Here is a 19,829-nt window from a genome sequence, read left to right as displayed (position 1 = left end):
AGCTCCGGCCCTGTGTGTGTTTACCATGCAAAGAAATATAGATAAGACCAAGGACATGCTTTTAGAAGGAAAGTTTCAGTATAAACCAGTTAATGTCGCATCACCAGGCTAGTCTGCGTTTCCTCCAGAGTTTCATGCAATTTCGAGTGTTTCATTTTTAATCTTTAGACTTCTACTGCAGTTCAGCAGTTCACTCTCATTCAGCATCTTTTCATTCTGGATGTTTTAATGGATTTTAATACCGCATGGCAAACAGAAAGAAAAACCTCCACATTTCGGGACTCGCGTGATCCTTTAAGGCAATAAAAAATCACTGCTTACATGGCAAGCAGGACTCCTAATCAGCATTATCTTAATCATAAAGTTGGAGTATCGGTGTCGATGTAAATGTACTCAGTGAAAGTGCCAGATGAAGTCTAAGCTGTCAAAGACAGCCCGTTCCTCACCTTTAAGCTGCTTCCATGAGCCCTCAAATGTTTCATTAAGTTTGACGTGTTTCCACCCTACATGCAACTTTTGTAATGCGTCTGCTTCACGTTGCTGTGTCAGAATCCTTGCTTGTAAAATACAGCCATACTTTATAGTGCTTAGTTTAAGCAAATTTAAAAACGCGTGTTGATGAATCTAAAGGAATTCCTCGCTCACCAGGTGCGCTGCACTGCGCGCGTTGTCTGTGTGTGTGTGTGTGTGTTTGTAGTCCACTTAAAATCCAACAAGGAAATCATTTTTGTTTGTTAATGGCATTGATTGTTTTGAAATTCAAATGGCACTTAGGGCCTACTCACACTATGCCATCCGTACCGTGCCCAGGCCCATTTCCCGGATCGTTTAAGAAGTGTGAGTGCACTGAATCGGGCTCAAGCACGGTTCACTTGGCCGGCCCTGGCCCGGTTGGAAGAGGTATGCCTGAGCGCGGTTCACTTGGGCTTTGGCGCGGTACGCTTGTGTGTGAGCGCAAAACGCGCCAAAGCCTGAAACTAAAAGCGAGACGTGACTTTTAAGGAGCTGTTTCATATGGATTTATTAATGATTCTTACTGTTTAGTGAACACAAACTGCTGTAGTTTATTAAAGACGAGAACTCCTCACATCACGACAGCTGCGCGGCTTCAGCAGACCTCCTCATTCCTGTAGCAGGAGAGCTTTATGATTGTTTATGAGCGCCAAAAGTGGCGGATCTGTTCGGCGAAATATCTGACTAGTGTCACCGCATTCCTAAGGACTGTTTGGCGAAATAACTGACTGCATGTCACTGCAAAACAAACGACTGAAACGATATATCTAGAGAAATGTCCACTGTGCTGCGGAGTGAGAGAGCGCTTCTAACTGAACAGCACAGCAGTGATGAAGTAAGCGCGCCGAGGCCCGTTTGTGGTGTGAGTGCGGGCCATCGGGGGAGACGGGAGGTGGGACAAGTGTGCTTTGGCCCGGTTCGAGGCAACTGTACCTAGTGTGAGTACGGCCTTACATACCTGTGTTTTTATTTCTTTTATAAATACAGCGTTTCGTAATTAATCATGATTAATTACAAAAAAATGTGATTAATTATGTATTTTTTAAAATCATTTGACAGCCCTGATAATATGACATATAGCCCATATTTGTGACATCCAAACATTTCCTGATTTTGATAGGCTACTAAGTTAATACTTTACATTAAAATACTGCAGCTTTCTTTTTACTTTTTAAGAACAGCGCCATTTTAGTTAACTTTTAAAAGCACATTTTAATTTGAACATTGATGTTTTTTTACCTGCCAATGCAGTTAATGTATAAACTATTAATAATGTTTAAAGTGACAATAATACCTATACTTAATAATAGGAATTAACATGCCTTATTTTTCAACTGTGCAGTGCTGTAGCTGCTTAATCAGGCCTACTACGCTGCTGTATTTTAATACTGGTCATTATGGTGGTACTTGGAGAGAATTTTTTTCTGAGGTGGTACTAGGTGAAAAAAGTTTGAGAAACACTGTGCTAGAAAACATTCAAACTTATTAGCAAATGGACCTTAATGCCCCAGATCACACCAAATACTCAAATCATGCCAAATACTGTTCCACAATCAAGCACCAGTAGCGTTTTCTAACTGTTGATCATGTATAAAATAGTGCTTGTTTTGTTGATTATAAGTATCTAGGTTGCAATTGGGAACTGATTCATATTAAACACATCAACCTGTTGTCAAAGTCGAGATTAGTCAGTATGTTTTCGGCATGTGCATTTGGGCAGCTCACACAAACAAGCCTTTTTACAGCTGTTGTCGTAGTAATAAGGTCAGTGGCGCGCTCACGTGTCAAAAAGGATTTGCACTAGCACTTCACCGTTTAACAGGGCTGTGGACAGAGAATTGTGTAACCCAATTTGTGAGTGTGTGATCTTACGTGTGGGCGTGTGTGGAGTGCTAACACTTGTGCTAGCAGATAAAGAGAGTACTCACTCGTTTTGTTATCACGGGACGACAAAAAAGTGACTGAATGAATAAGTATCTACATTTAATATTATGGCCATGCTGGAGGTTACCTTCACAGACAGTGCCCGCAGTGCACTGTGCTTGACTGCCTGGCACAGTTTGGCATTTTTAAGGGTGATGTCCAACATGAAAGCAAGAGGGAGGGATGGCGGGTGGATGACAGAGAGAGAATAGTGATGCCGAATAACACGATGGCACACTGACCCAGTAATGCTGCAGCTGCACTGCCAGTGGGCCTGCTCTGCCCTACTGAACTGCACCGATTCTACCCCCCGTAATAAACCCATACACACACATTCACACCCAGCTGTCGCTTATTTTGTCTGCTCATAATAACGCCCTATGAGATGCACAATGCTGAAGATGGTGTAAAGAGAAGGCAGAGCTATTTATGAGAGGAAAACAGTGCTGACACACTGCTTTATTGCAGCTTGGCGATGAGTAGCGACGGCGTGCACACAAAACACACTGGCTTTCTTTCCACACGCAGCACAAAGAAACAAAATGGAGGGGCGACGAACAGAAAAGGCAGGGATCTAAATGATGGAGCCGTGGCTTTTGAGCTCGAGCGCTCTAATAGAGAATAGTGTGCTTTGGCAAACATGCTGTGGACTTTCTGGGCAGAGAGATAAGCTCGATTTTGGTTGACAGAGGCTAAATGTAATTAATGGCAAATGGAGAAAGCAGTAACCCTCGCTTGTATATGGCGGTTTGTGTGTGTGTGTGTGTGTGTGTGTGTGTGTGTGTGTGTGTGTGTGTGTGTGTGTGTGTGAGCGAGAGGACAGTTTTTAAGATTCTGGGGTGAAGAAAATCGTCTCTCCGGCCAAGAGCTGTAATGAGGCAGTAATGAGAGATACCTTCATCTCTGTTGTCAGGTTTCTTATCAATCGCTCTGGGCTGTTGTGTTAGCTTTAAAGAAATATTTATTATTATTAGCTATGTTTCCATCCAAAGATGTGAATGAAAATTAAATGCAAAACTGGAATACCATATAAAATGTGCAAATAAAGCACCGTTTACATCCAAGAGAACTTCCTGATAAAAAATAAATAATGCTGTGGGCCTTTCTTCGTACATAATAAATGACTTACACTACAGAAGATGAAGATGAAACTTAACGAACATGCAGTGACTTTTGGAGCTGCAAGACCCCAGCCAACAATCGTGTTTTAATAGATGTCCAATAGACATCTAAACGTAGACAGCTTGGCTAAAACATGGCTAAACTTGGGATGTCAGTGAAAATCTAATAGACATCTAAGAATAGCCCAAAACTAGTCGTCAAATAGACAGATTAGCAGTGATGAAAAGAGTAACAAAAATTCATACTTAAGAAAAAGTACCATTGTCTAAAAATGTAGTGTAAGTGTAGTAAAAGTATCTGTTGTAAATATTTCTCAAAGTGTGAGTAAAAAGGAGATCTTTTTAAAAGTACACAAGAGTATTTAGTATGACGCTGTTACACTGATGCATTTACATGTAATTTGTGGATGTGTGTAAACGTAACATTCTGTAGTGCAATTTAATTTAGTTACTGCCCAGCAGGCACACAATGTCATAAGACGTTAATATTAGGTTAGATTAAGGTTGTGATGTCAGGTGACCAAAATTCAATGTCTAGGCAGAGTCTAAGGATTTAGGTTGTGTTAGAAAGTGGCCAAACACTAATGTCGAGCCAACATCTTAAACCAACATCATACTGATGTTAAATCCTGACATTTATTTGTCAGGTACGGCAACTAAAATCCAATATCTGATAGACATCATAGTGGTAAAGTGCACACAGCGTCAAACTGTAGCATTATAGGCATTGATATTTGGTTGATTTTAGGTTGGACATTGGATATCGATGTCGGACTGACGTTTGTTTCTGATGTCAACCCGCTTTTCTTTTCAAAACAAAATGCAACATCTCCATGACATTGGGGTACAACGTTAATCTGATGTTATGTTGTCGTCCTGTGCCTGCCAGGTGTTTAGGCCATTTTGGTGATGGGGACTTTTAATGCTTCCAAACAGTTTGCTGCAGTTATAAGTCACCCATGTCTTGAGGTTGTTCAGTATGATGCGATTTACCTTCTATGTGTGATTTGATCGGACAGGATTCTGTTATTTTACACTACTGCAGATCAGACAGACTTTATGTGTGTAGTCATTTACATCTGTTTATTTGATGACTAGTCTAGTTTTAGCGTATTTTTAGACGTACATTAGATTTTCACTGACAGCCAAAAATTAGCCTCGTTTTTGCCAAGACAACTATGTTTAGACGTCTATTAGACATCTTTTAAGAACAAAAAATGTTTTCCGGGACCGCTCTTTGGGATTATAACCACTTAAGACAGTTCTGGAAGGTAATAATACAGAATCACTTTGATGAAAGAGCCACTTTGATGAAATGAACCAAAAGCAGCATTTTAGATGATTTACAATGTGGTCGGACCACTGGTTTGTCCATTAATGCCGTACCAGTGCACCCTTTTTATATTTTTGATAAAAGTTCAATTCTGTGCATAAGTCTTTAAAACCTTTTCCATTTGGAAGTTTTATGAAATATTCCAAAATGCTCATCAAAATAGGTGGATGAAAACAAAACTATTGTTGAAAAGAATTGTGCTGTTTACTTACAATTTTTTACTTTAAAAAATTGAAGCAATCTGATAAAGGGTGTATAACCCAACTTCAAAAACATTTGGCAGCATGAATTAAACACCACAATACATTATATTCCAGGTTTCTAAGATTTTTGTTTTTGTTAGTTGTTTTTAAAACTAAATTGTAGTCACTTAAAATATATTTATAAATGTAAAGAAGATCTGTTGAGCCTTCGGCAGTTTAAGTTGCCTGTGGGCTGTGACTGGGTGAGCCTGCTGGCAATTCTATACCCCTTGTCCACTCCTTCTTTAATTCAACACATTTCCAGTGAAGAGGCTGGAAAAACTGGCTCCCAGCTTTCTTCAGTGCCTGGGGGACAGGTAATGTCCTCACTAAAGTAAGCAGAACAATGTCATCTCGGATAGGCTATACGGATGCAACACAATACCGGATCACACAAAACTACATTATTTCCATTATTATCAACAAAGCCGGAAGTGCCAAGTTGTGACACATTTTCAGTCGACAGATATTTATACCCCTGTTTTAGATTACAAAGCTACTCCAGGCACTTTGTTTTCCTCTTTCATCTGAAATCTATGCACAAATGTGAAAAAATCACACTCCAATCTGGTTTCTTGAGGGCCAATGTCCTGCAGAGTTTAACTCAAACCAACTCCAACACACTATTGAGTGTGAAGACCTTCATTAGCTGGTTTGACTAAGATTAGAGCTAAAATATTGAGACAGTGCCTCTCAGGAAAAAAGGGTATAACTTTCTCTTGATCAGGCTGCCAAATTTAGCTAACCAGCAAGCATTTTTTTTCGGACTAACACAAAAATATGGAAAGCACAGTCTTTTTCTGATATATAATACTGGTATATTTTGGGAAATTATATATTTTTTTTTTACAAAGCACCAGTAAATGTAACCGCGACACAAACCCACAGTTTCGGACATACACTTTTCCTTGATAATCAGTTTTTGTGATGCTACAAACAGCATATGCATGCTGCATTCACTTGGTGGTACTACGTCAAGGCAGTGTGCAGAAAAATAAGTATATGCAGCCCTTAAGGGTATATAAATTACTATTTGAAGGTACTAATGTGGACCTAGGGACCAATGAAGTGTGCTTTCAGTAATGATGTTTAATCCTGCTCCTGTAGGGCCAATACTGTTTAGTTTCAGCCCCTTTTTCAAAAAAAAAAAAAAAAAAAAAAAAACAATTACCTGAAGGTTGCTAGTCCAAGGACCTTGGTATATGGATTCAGGCATGTTTATAACGAGTTTACCTCTAGTTGTGCACTGTTGAAATTTTCTACCTTTTGTTATGTTCAGGATGAAAACATCCACTAAATATAACTGCTGTAAAAATGCATCAAATTTATATATATATATATATATATATATATATATATATATATATATATATATATATATATATATATATATATATATATATATATATATATATATATATATATATTTGCATAAATCTGTCAATCAATCTCAGTCCTGATCAAAACTACTAAATGTTTTTAAAAAAATTCATGATTTTAACTCTTTAGATGCCAAATTTATAAATGATGTCAGTGATTTTAGTGAAAAAAAAACCACACAAAATGACTTATTTTCAATATAAAAAGTAATTGTGGATTGGATTTTTTTTTTACCTTTTATCACCATCACTAAAGGATTTTAAGGTTTAAAGCTGACCTTAACATCAATAAAACACAAGCATTTCACACAGAGGCCGTCCATACTTCTCAACATCAAAAGGCAGCCGGTGCATAAATACACAGTCTTTGTTTTTGTTTACTGCATGTAGTTCTGAGAGCTGAGATGCATATTTTGATTATTTCATACGGATCAAGGTAAGTGCGCAAAGATCATTCTCACACTCTCAGACAGACATACACACACTTTAATTTGCTTTTATACTCCTTATAACTCCATATAAAATCCAAAAAACTAAGCTTTTTTTGCACTGCCCTATCTAAAGGGTTGAAGGTGCCAACTGATCATCAATAGTAAAAATTAAAATTTTTACCTCTTACCAACAGGAGAAACCACCAACAATCAAAAATGCATGATTAAATGGTGTCATGGTTTTGCAATCAAAAAAATATGATTATAATGGAAGCCAATGGGGCAAAACAGTCACCTAAATAGGGAGAAAAAATTTTTAATCTTATGCTGCACAAAAGCTAACAATGCATCAAAGCCAATGTTGCTATTAATCTTTTACATGTCCAACACTGAAAAATGGTTTTAAAAAATCCAGTCCACAATTACTTTTTATACTGAAAATAATGTTTGTTTTTTTCACCAAATCAGTGACATCATTTACGAATTTGGCATTTAAAGAATTAAACTCTTGTAGTTTCTAAACAATTAAGTGGTTTAGATTAAGATTAAGGTTGATTAACAGATTTATGCAAAAATAATAGAAAAAAAATGTGTCAAAATAAGATTTGTCACCAAAAATCAATCCACTTGCTAAAACACAGGAAAATTTATGGGCGATTTAGGACTCAAAATCACCCCAGAGTGGATGAAAACATCCCTAATAGCACATGAGGGTTAACGTTATAAAACAATGTACTCTGTAAATCATTGTGAGAATTTAGCTTTTGATATTAAATTGTGATCTCAAAACTAAAGTTTAAAGTTTAAAGTTTGAGATCTTGTTTGTGGACAATTTCATTATTATTCAAGTGTGAAGTATGGGAAAAGGCAACTTGGTTCAGACAGAGTGTCTCTCCACTTCACTTACTTCCCATTTCTCATTTGTAAAAGCATTCAGTTTTTAGGATGAGCAGCACCATCTTCTTTGCTTTCCTCAAAGAAGCGCAGAATGACCAAAGCAGTGGGGGCGAGCCATTATTCTCTCTTTTGTGCAGATAAAAAAACGATGTCAAAGGTTCTCTTGCTGCTCAATGTGAATGACAGCCAAAGTAGGTCACTAACCAAAATTTGAGGGAGAGCAACACTGATGGCAAAGCAACTCAAGAGATGAGCCAGGACATGTCTGGAAAGCTGCCCTGTCCCTCCGCATTGGAGGACATCTCAAACTATGGCTGTATATTAACCCTGAAACGACACTGAAGCCTTTGGGATGATTTCCTCATGCTTATCGCATATGCTGAGATAACAAAACAGCTGTTATCACTCGGGATGGCATGGTGCCATCACCAAAATAGTCAACGTAGAAGAGGAAGTGGCTACACGGAGGATCTGAGGAAGTAGCCCTGTTGGGGACTGTCACAACAGCTTACTATTTTCATAATGGTTGTAGCCCTGCTGTATTTGCGGATGCAAATGCTGCTTCAAAGTGACCGCATGCTGGCTGCCTCTAAAATTTGGCCTCGTTAACCCCACTCTTCACAGGGGTGCGAGACTGAGCACCACCAGACAGTGCGTTCGTTTGCGCAGGTTGCAGATCAGTGGCGAATACGAGAACTGGATGAATGCTTATGTGGCAAAGGGCCGTTTTGGGTGATCCCTACTCGCCCCCCTCTGCCAGCACTCAAGTTTGACCTCTACAAAAGCCACGGTCATAGGCTCGTTGTCAATACAGTCCCTTAATTAGACAACAGCTCAATCCAAATGACTGTTTACCAAAGCTTATAGATTTAATTAAACATTCAAGCCCTTTTCAATGACAATGATTGTGCCGAGCTGGTACAACAGTATGCTTTGTGTGACAGTCATTAAAACTCTCTTTATGGGATGGCGAGTGGGGGGAGATGCAAAAGCAGTTGAGCTCTCCGGCTTCGGAGCGAGCCTTAAACAAGCCGGGCTTTGTGATGTTGCTGTCTTTGAAGTGAGCGAGATGCACTGACAGTCCTGAGCAGGAAGGCTGCCGCGAGCTCATCCCTGTTTCGTCCCTCCCACAATCCTTTGCTCCTCAGATAAGATTGCTTGATGTCAGATATTGTCAGAATGCCCTGTCAGAATCGTGCTATCCTACTGGGGTTACTAATAACATCTGTGGATTGTGTTCAGGCTCATCAAATCAGAAAAGAGGGGTGTGGGTGCAGACATGTTCAGAGTACAGGATGTGAAGCCCCGTCGAGGTGCATGATGAGTAAGAGTAAAATGCGCATTGAATTTGCAATAGTTGGGTCATCTTGTGAAACTAGTGCTTAAATGGATTTCTCTATGACTTAAACGTTCGATCAAACAAATAAAGATTTTGAGTGATACTAAATTACACCATGCCAAGCTAAATCGAAACAGTGGGATGTAATTATGCCTTCAGAAAAAGAAAAGGTTGACAAGAACAGGACTGACATTTTTACAGTGCAGTTTGAAATGACAAATGTTTAAGTTCTGAAACTGAAAGATGCTTATAAGTAATGTAATTGCTTGCTGAAATATTTAAAGAAATACACAGTTAAATTTGGCTTATTATAGAAAGTTATGGTAACATTTTGGCTGATATTTCAAGATCTCATTCATAATTTAGTTATTTGTTCCACAAGGATATTAGTGATGTGAAAAAAAAATCAAAATTGATCACATCCAAAATAAAAGTTTCGACATATATGTGTGTGTGCTGTGTAAATATATATTTTTGTATATGACATGCATGCATATATTTGAGAAATGTTTATATACATTTAGATAAAAATTATATATGATACAAGTTATACATTATATAAAAATGATAAGTTATATAAAATAATACATTCTAAAAATCCATGTAACAAAATAGTGTTATAGTTTTGTTTTATATGTATGTGTGTATCATATATACATAATAAATATATAACACACACACATATTATGTCGAAACAAACTTCTAATTTGATGAGTAGTTCTCGAATCTGATTGGCTGATAGTCGTAATAACAGCAGTCCTACAGCTTCCTCACTCTTGTGTATTACTCCGCCCACATAGAGTGACAGCAGATCAATGAACTCACTAAAATTTGACAAATATTGCTGGTGTTGGACAACATATTGTACTTTTGAGACTTTCAGGCAATAATGTTGTTTAGATTGCAACTATGTAGTTTATTTATAAGGAGAGTGACTATTTTAATTATTTATAATTTTAGCGATACAGCACATCGGATGCCATTAGCCTGTCATACTGAGCAGAGCAAAGATTGTTGATGTTGTTCATCCACAAGATGGTGACAGAGACTGCATGATAACCCCTTAGAGAAGAAAACTCAGTGTAATTTCTAACTACAGCTGATAAAATCATTATTAAACTGGTAAGTGACTAGTTCAGTAAAATGAAAAAAGAAATGCCTGCATGTGTTTAGCATTTTCCTTATTGCAAACACAACAGTAATCTAGTAGTGTTTGCACTGATTTGACTTTTTTGTGGTTAATTAATGTGATCTCCCGATTCCAACAGAGATATACTGGGAAATATATATAGATTGATGGCATTTCATGTTGTTCAGCCTTATAATCTCGCAAAATCACCTGTTTGGTCATCTTTTTAGATATTATGCTTGAGAATCATTCAAATATTAGCTCTAAAGTGATGCATATGAAGTAGCAACGATTTCTGCTGTTCTGATATCAGCTGCAGATGTGAATGAATGGAAGAAGAAAGTAATTCATTGTGCAAAAGGATTTTTAGACTCTTATGTTTAATTTCCTTTTTATATACACGATTATGCCGTCAAACTGTTTTATAGACGCAATATCACACTCGTAGCAGTATGATATAGTTGTATGTCATCACTGGTGGGACACTAACCACAATGCACGCCTCCCACCAGTGCACCATATCGCACTGCTACTTTGCTCATATATATATATAAATAGCTCACCACCCTTTTAATTTAATTTGTATATGCATTGAAAAACAGTTATACAACTATGACTATATTTTACACTATTGAATTGCTTTTTGCAAGGTTTTTACATAAAAGCAATCGCTGATTATATAATCCCTAAATTGTAGCCATAAATTTTGTAAAGGAAAGGATTTTTTTACAAAGGAAAACAGCACAGCAGGAGACGGGCCTAAGATCAAAGATTGCAGCCACAGTATGTGTTGCGAGCCACTATATTCGTCTCTCTCAAAGAAATGTAGGACTCGTGGACATTCAGGCTTGCCTCGTTAGCACTCTATACAATTTAAAGTAGGCCATGTTTGCTTTCGATGGGCTGATAAGAATAAAAAAAGCTCATGAATTCCTACAGTCCTGGTCATAAATAAACGGCAAGGACTGTAAACCATTGAACAGCTCAACAAAAGGACCTGAATGACTAAATAGCTCTATTAGCTATTTACATAATTAGCCATTGACAGAGGCTCATTGTGTTGTTTCTCTGTTACAGTGCAAGTCCTGTGTTTGCACTTGCTGATCTATTGGAGGGAATCTTTTTGGATTGCTCAATCAATATCTCTCTGCAAGTAACAGACATCTTGCCAGAGTTTGTTTGGGATGCTCCAGTATTAAGCGGTAATGTAACTGTAATGTCAATAAAAAAGACCCTACTTGCGTGGGATCAGCTGTTTGTGGGAATTAGCGAGTTTTACAAGAATCAGCTTGCACTGTGGTATGTAAACACTTGAGACGTGTGTTCAAAACAGAGTGAAACCTTTGATGGAGCCGAGGGAATTTGGGGAATTCTTTTGGAATGCCTGGCATTTGGAGGGAGGAGAGATTGGTACCCAGGGGAAGATTTCACAGCTCACGAGACATAACGGGGCACTCGTATTTCACTGTGTGACCCTTATCTTACATATTTCACCAAATATTTCATTAAATAAATACACAAATGAAACAATTGTTGGCAAAGAGCAGTTATAAGTAGCATGGCTCATACTGAAATCTCTCAGTTTTGATCGTAGACTAGTATTTAGTCATAGCGAAGTTCAATTTGAGCCATTGTAGGTCTTTTGAAACTATAGAGACGTGAGAAAAATGAGAGTGGGGTTTGCTCTACATTAGATCCTCTAGCAATGTTTCCAATCAACTTTTTATTGCACATTTTGGAATATAGCATAAAAATGCTTAATGTTAACTACTTACTACCTTGACCAAACTGAATAAAAAAATAAATGTTTTATGAGAATCCTATGACAAATTATATTTTGTTGTTGTAATTGGTCAATGCCTCTAAAGAAACATCAGGACCCAAGAAAGATTCTTGGTGTACAGATTTGAAAAATGACATAACAGAGAGTGGAGCCAAATATGCGTTAAAGCCCAGAACTTATCAATTTATACTAGATTTAAAATGACTCAATATAACTGGGCAATGCATATGTGAATCACACCTGAAAAACTGAACAAGTTTAACCCAAACATTCCAGATATATGTTTCAAATGCCAAAAACATATAGGAACATACTTTCATTGTATCTGGGAATGTGAGGTGGTTAAGATTTTCTGGCGAAACGTAATCACATTAACCTCCTCAATTATTTTAAAACCAATTCCAGTGATACCTGAAATGTGTGTATTGGGTTTTTGTCCTGTAAGTTTGTCATTATCAGGTTATTAAACTAAAATGACTGACTTGTGTCTTGTTATTGCAAGGTGTTTGATAGCACTTTATTAGCACTTTATTGGAAAACAGAAAGTCCATCTATTGACCACTGGCTGAAAGATTTGACACATTACAGTGCACTGAAAAGAATCACCTACAGTATAAATTGCAAATCAAAAGAGTCCCATAAAATTTGGGATCTGTTTATACAATTTTTGGAACAAAACCATGCAATTGCACAAGCAAATACCTCTCACGCTACTGGTTAATTGATCGATATGTGTATTTTTGTAAGTGGAATACAGTATATGTTTTTATTTGCCTTAGCCCACTTATAACAATACATTTACCTGATCAACTAAATTTGGATGCTTTGGGGGAGGGAAGGGAGAGGAGTTAAAATCTAAAAAAGTGTCATTTTATTTTAAATTTCAAGTGTTTTTTTCTACATTAAAAATGTTTAAAAAATGCTTAATGTTAACGCCAAGGCAATTTGAAAATGTGCATCAAAACTTGCACACAAGTGAGTATAGGATAAACATTTTATCTAATACAAAAAATAAACACAAACTATGATGGAAACACATTTACTGGATAAAATTCCAGAATGCACGTCAGAAAATTGATATGATTTAGTTTAACAGATTAAACAAAAATAGGGAAGATGGAATGGCATTAATGGACAAACCAGTTGGCCAACCACATTGCACAACATCTGAATGTTATTTCGGTGATACTAAAATCTCTCAGCCCGTCATCAAGTGTTTTGGTTTTATTACCTTCAGAACTCTTGAGTATCTGTGCCTCATGTCTCTAAAAACCACTGTTTGTTGATTGCGTTTTGTCTTCTTTTAAGGTGCAAGTTCCAAATTAAATTTTTCTATTTGATATTTGAAACAGAGATGTGGATTCGCAAATGTTTTATGTGTAATTCCAGTTTTGTGCAAAAATCTAGGCCTAAATTGCGTCATTGAATGAAAACATAGCTAGGAGAAACAACTGAGATGTTAAAACTGTCTTGTCTCTTACTACTTTGGAACACAGAAATGACAGTGTTTGATTCAGAGACCCTGAATTAAATGGAATCTATCCAAATATTGATAGCAAATGTGGATCATGTACTTAAATGTAGATCAAATAATGAATTCAATCCGATAAAATGTAATTACTGCAGAATAACAGGGCAGTTTAAAGCTTGTTCAAACAGAATCAACACACATTCATTTCAGCATTTAATTTAGTTTTATTTTTCTATTTAAATGTTAGTTTTGTTTTCATGTGAATAGCCAATCAGAAATATAAAAATAAATGTATACAAATATATAATTAAATCTACAGACCTATCAGAAAGTAAATATACACTTACATTTATTTCAAAGTAAATGAACTGAAATTAAAAACCCTCATAATTACATCAACACCCTCCATTTAAAGCTGATTCTCGTTAAACTGTTACATAAAAAACGAAACTCAAGCATTATATGACGAACAGATTTATTTTAGGCTTTCATTCACATTTACCAACTTCCAATGTTAAAACATGCTTGTTTGATGTGAAAACCAACGTTGTAAAGTTTGTGTAAACCGAATTTTTAAAAAAAATTCAAGGTTTCATAAATGCTTTTCATATATTTTATTATTTCTTTTTTATTAATGTAAACCTAAGTGCTTCAATCCAGTAGGTGTTCATTTTAAAATATTTTACAACACTGTAAAACTTAACAGTCAATTTTATAACTTGCCGTTTATTACTTTAAATCTAAATGAGTGTAGTTAACTCAAATGGGTTTGGGTTGCCCTAACTTGCTGGGTTTTACAGTACTCAGTAGGTTTGAGTTCTCTTCATGTATTGGGTTCAGGCCCGGATTGGCTAATCGGGAGGACCGGGAGAATTCCCGGTGGGCCTGTCCGTTTTTTGGCCGCGAGGGCCGGTGTCCCTAGTTCCAGAATCGGTTGCTCTCAGCAGTCACACTTTTTAAAAATAATAAATTTATTTACTTGACCACAGCCTTCTTATTCATTATTTTACCGCAGCTCTGCTCTTTTTATCTATTTTCTCGTAGCCTCGTGAGCAGGATGCTGGTTAATGATGATATAACTAGATAAGTCACTGTTCAACGTACAGCTGTTGTGGTACAGTGGTTAGTATGTAAGATTACAATGTGGCCAACCTGGGTTCGGTCCTTGTCTGAGTAACAGTTTTTATTTTTTTATTTTTATTGTTAAGACATAATACTGTAAGGGTTGTTGAACATTTGAAGTTCTAAAAGAGCTGTTTTCTCAAAAAAAGACGTGATAGTGTAATTAGAAACTGAATTGGAAATAACCTTATTTTAATATAGTCAGTGGTGAACTGAGGTGGGCCGGTCTGAGGCTTGAAACTCCAGGGCTGAAAAAGAGTCCCACTCCGGCCCTGATTGGGTTTTACCGTGCTCAAATTGCTTCGTTTACTCAAATGGATTAAGTTCACAGAACTCATTAGGATTACTTTTTGAACTTAAATGGTTTGTTGCAATCCATTTCCTCAAATGGTTTGAGTTACCTTAATTTTTTGGGTTTTACAGTGTAACAATTTACAAAATATTTGTATAACATTCTGTTGAAGACTAAAGAAGATATTCTGATGAAACTAGAAAGTTAATGATACCTATTTACTTACAGTTTTTAGATGGATGTGAATTATACGTTAGCAATATTTCTATTCACCTTTTTTATGTGCATTTTGGATGTCCATTGGATGGACAGTTGATGTAAACACCAAGACGCGCATAAGTTTTGAAAATGTGCATAAAAACGTATGCGCATGATTAAGTAGGATAAACTTTTTATTCAATAAGAAAAGATGCACATAAACTACGATGGAAACACTTTTACCAAACAAATTCCAGAAAATGCACAATAAAAAAGTCATGTGATTTAGTTACAAGAGATCATGTGAAGATAAAAGTGTGTGTGAATGGACAAACCAGCTGGCTGAGCACACTGTAAAACATTTGAAATGTTTTTTTGGTCATTCTAAAATGCCTTAACTATTTCAGTATTAGTGTTATATTATTGATGACCTCCAGAATTGTAAAGATCGTCTGTGCTCTGCATTTCACGTCTTCAAATGCCACCACGCATTCATTGCGTCAGCATTATCTTCTGAGGTGCAAGTCATTTATTAAATAAAGAAAAGATTGAAGCAGCTTCTTGTGCCGCAGTAAATTCCGTTTTTACTTTTGATGTTTGGCGCCAGTTAATCAGAAAGTGACCATTTTGTTCTCTTTGACTTGCTGGATGGATTTATTCGCATGTCCTTAGTTCAATAATCCAGTCTTGCGCATAAATTTAACCGTATACTTGAATGACATAGTTTCACCCATAGTTTCAAATTATGAGGGGTGATTGATGCTTTAGTGAATCCAATTTATGTATTTATTTAAATCACATTTAATTTATGTACAAAACGCATTTTAGATTTTAGTGTTTTGTATTTAGTTCTAATTCCAATTATACCCCTTAGCCCTTCCCCTCGTTTTGCATGTTCACAAGAAGGGGTAAGGGTGTCCCAATTCTCTTTAGCTTGAAGGTGTAGGGCTAAGAGGAAGGGCTAGATACCCCTTGAAACAGAGATTTTTTAGGACCACACTCGAAACCAAGGGGTAGGAAAATTTCCCAGAATACACCATCTACAACGGCAGCATGGCTGCAAACAGAAGTCAGGAGATGCTCAAATTAGCATTTTTTGGTCATTATTCTGAATTTTTACAACAAACAAGCATAGGTTTAAACATATTCATAATGGCATTTGTGTTTTACCATCAAGTTTAAAAAAAAGTTGAATTTCATTCATTCATTCGTTCATTCATTCATTCCTTCATTCATTCATTTTCTTTTTGGCTTAGTCCCTTTATTAATCTGGGGTTGCCACAGAGAAATAAACCGCCAATTTATCCAGCATATGTTTTAGCAGATGCCCTTCCAGCTGCAACCCATCTCTAGGAAACATCCATACATACTCATACATTACGGACAATTTAGCCTACCCATTCACCTATACCGCATGTCTTTGGACTGTGGGGGAAACCGGAGCACCTGGAGGAAACCCAGGCAAATGTGAGGAGAACATGCAAACTCCATACAGAAATGCCAACTGACCCAGCCAAGGCTCGAACCAGCGACCTTCTTGCTGTAAGGCAACAGCACTACCTACCGCACCACTGCATCGGCAAACGTTAAAATAAAAACGCTAAATTTCGCTATCTGTAATCCCTAATAATTACTCCTGTTTAGCAGTCCCACAACATTCTGACACTCGATGACACTCGAATCCACTGTCAGAAAAGTCTAGTGGCTAGGGGTGACCTTTTTACAGTGTCTGTCTGCTATAATAGTAATGTTGTTTTCATGTGTTCACATAGATGAATGTGGTCACGGTGTAAATATACAGTATAGTTACAAGCTTATTGTCATACTATATCGTCATGATAACATGATATTGTTGCCTTCAGTGATTTCCTGAAGATAAATACCCAAATATAACGCAACGTGATCATCCATCTCGTATGAAGCAAGAGATTGCGATGACATATGATGACGTGCAGGTGTTGTAGTAGTGTTTTTTTTTTTTTTTTTTTTTTGATGCCCTTCCTCTTCACACTTAAGGGCCAAGGGGAAGGGTAAGGGGTAAAAAATAAGATTGGCAATGGGCCTTAGTGTATTCTGACCTACAATAACCTCTGATTATATAGAGGAATTAAAAACAGTCTTTAAAACTTCAATGAGTTTAAACTTCAGTCATTTTCCCACAATTTTTTAAAAATGTTTTTAAATACAGTACAAACTATGAATCAGATAATTGTTGTAGATTATGCACATCAGTTTATCAGCAAGGTTTTGAAGATATTAATAATCCCAATGTCTATGAAAATGACAGTAATCTTCATAGAGGCAAACAACACCAATCAACAAAGCCCTCGAAATAACCGAATGTAAAATCTCCTAAAGATCAGCCCCTCCCTCGCCCTCTCCGTCTCTCAGCGGTGTGTCTCTGTGCTGGGGTGGTGTCCATGGGAGACATGCGGGGGGTTTTGTCTGACTTCTCATTAGTCACGATCCCCCGCTCACACGGCGGCCATTAGAGTCCCTTCACCCAGCACAGACTAATCACTCAGTCCAGTCGTCGCTTACACACTCTACGCTCTTCCCCTCACTTTCTCTTCCTCCGTCTCCTCTAAATCTCATCACCGCACCTCCATCTTCCCATCTCCCAGTCATCATCTCATTTGGCAGACGGTTATATAGGCTATTCGCTCATCTGACGGACAATCCACTATTATTTGGGTGTCTGGTAATACCTGATGCTCTCTCTATTTTGTCCTTCATATCACCGCTTGGGTTTTTTACTTCATACTCTCCACCCTTAGGCATCCATCCCTCCTCCTCATTTATGTGCCAGTTGGTTGTGGTGGTGGTGTGTGTGTGTGTGTGGAGAGAAATGGCGGAGAGTGTTAGTGGGGTGTGTTGTTGATGGTAGTATTGAAGCGAGGCCAGGCAGTGGTCAGTGTGTGTGCTGAGTCAATAACACTGGTCCCTGTGTTCAATAGGAACAATAGGACGGGTAAGTGTGTGTGTGTGTGTGTGTGTGTGTGAGGGATGGCGAGTGGGGGAAGGTTTGGGTAACATGCCGACAGCTGGGATCGAGCTTTTGGGTGTTACAGACTTACTAGCATACACATTTTGTATTAAAATCCCCCAAATTGGTGAAAATACAGCATGAGGAATTCACAAAATATAAAAGGGCATCTAAAATAATGCATCTTGTGTAAATAAATGAAAATCCAATACATATATAGGTCATTCAGCTGTACAAAAACAACTCATTATGTTGCTTGATAAATCTAAGTTCACATTTTGAAGATAAAGGCTAATGTTTGTTGGGTTAAAAGCATTCAATATGATGTTCCTCCTGTTCTTCTAATGAATTATCTGTGGGTTTTGGCTGGTAAATGCCACTGATGTGTCTGCCACACTGACGTACCCCACTGTCTGAGTTACAATGGGGAAGCCCAGACAGGGCTCAGCTCATCCAATCAGGAACTGTCAAGTCAGTAAATGCTTATCGTCTATTGATGTGGCGGCCAATCAGAGTTGGTCCAGCTTGTAAATGCTGAGCAACCAAAGACGGCAGAGCTGCTGGGGGGCAAGACTGCTTCACGCACCCCCTGCTGGAGCACATCTCACCTTCAAAGCAGATCGCATACTGGTTTTACATTCGCAAAAATGTATGTATGTATGTATGTATATATATATATATATATATATATATATATATATATATATATATATATATATATATATATATATATATATATATATATATATATATACACACACACAACATTTTAATTAATATAATTAATCTAATTAATTAATTATATATATATATATATATATAATTATATATATATATATGTATTATATAACTTTTTTATATATTGTTCAGTGATATTCTTTTCATAAAAAAGGAAAAATGTTGCTAGAGTTATTATTACTATTATTATTGATAATTGTTCTAAACAAAACAATTAAAGCAAATAAAAATCCTGAAAAGAGGGTTAAGTCAAAACACAAAATATGTACAAACCAAAATAAATGTAATAGAATCTGTTTGTATTTGTTTTTATCGTTAATAAATAAACAAAGGCATTGATATTTGAAGAGTTCAGATGCAAAAAGTTCTAAGTGCTGTCTGAAAATTCAATCAAAAATGAACATTTTTCTCAGCCTCCTTTCTTTATGTTGAGTTATTTTACTTTAAAGACTTATTCTTTGCCATAAAAGTGATATTACTAAACATACACACAGGAGCCTGATAAGAATTCTCATTTTAGAGGAAAATTTCACACAACATTTAGAGGTTTTTGCATTCAAACTATTCATTTAATTAATTAAAAATCAATTCATTAATATTAGGTTGTATTAAGCAAAAGCCTTAAGCAAAAACAGAAACAAATTCTTTATATATAATATAAAGATTGCTTCTCAAGTAACTGTATGTGTGTTTACAAATGTTAAAATATTTATAGGCCTACTGTCAAGTCAAAGTCAAAATACTATATTTGCTTATTAGACAGACAGACAGACAGACAGACAGACAGACAGACAGACAGACAGACAGACAGACAGATAGATAGATAGATAGATAGATAGATAGATAGATAGATATTATTTTCATGTTACAGAAGTTATCTAAAAATAGATAATTCCTTCCAAAATAGCCATGCTCAAAGCTTTTTTCAATGA

At 36.7% G+C, this 19,829-nt stretch overlaps 2 long non-coding RNA genes across 4 annotated transcripts in view; one reads left to right on the top strand and one right to left on the bottom strand.

The window, feature by feature from the left end:
- Positions 1 to 19,829, bottom strand: part of LOC147832587 (uncharacterized) — a 348,986-nt gene that overhangs the window by 27,928 nt on the left and 301,229 nt on the right. The window lies entirely within an intron of this gene.
- The window catches only part of LOC141379120 (uncharacterized), a 49,174-nt gene that overhangs the window by 19,317 nt on the left and 10,028 nt on the right, over positions 1 to 19,829 (top strand). The gene's annotated exons all lie outside the window — the stretch shown is intronic.

Source organism: Danio rerio, chromosome 19, assembly GCF_052040795.2.
Source record: "Danio rerio strain M-AB ecotype USA chromosome 19, GRCz13ab, whole genome shotgun sequence".
Lineage (NCBI taxonomy): Eukaryota > Metazoa > Chordata > Actinopteri > Cypriniformes > Danionidae > Danio > Danio rerio.
This window is presented reverse-complemented; position numbering and strand designations above follow the sequence as displayed.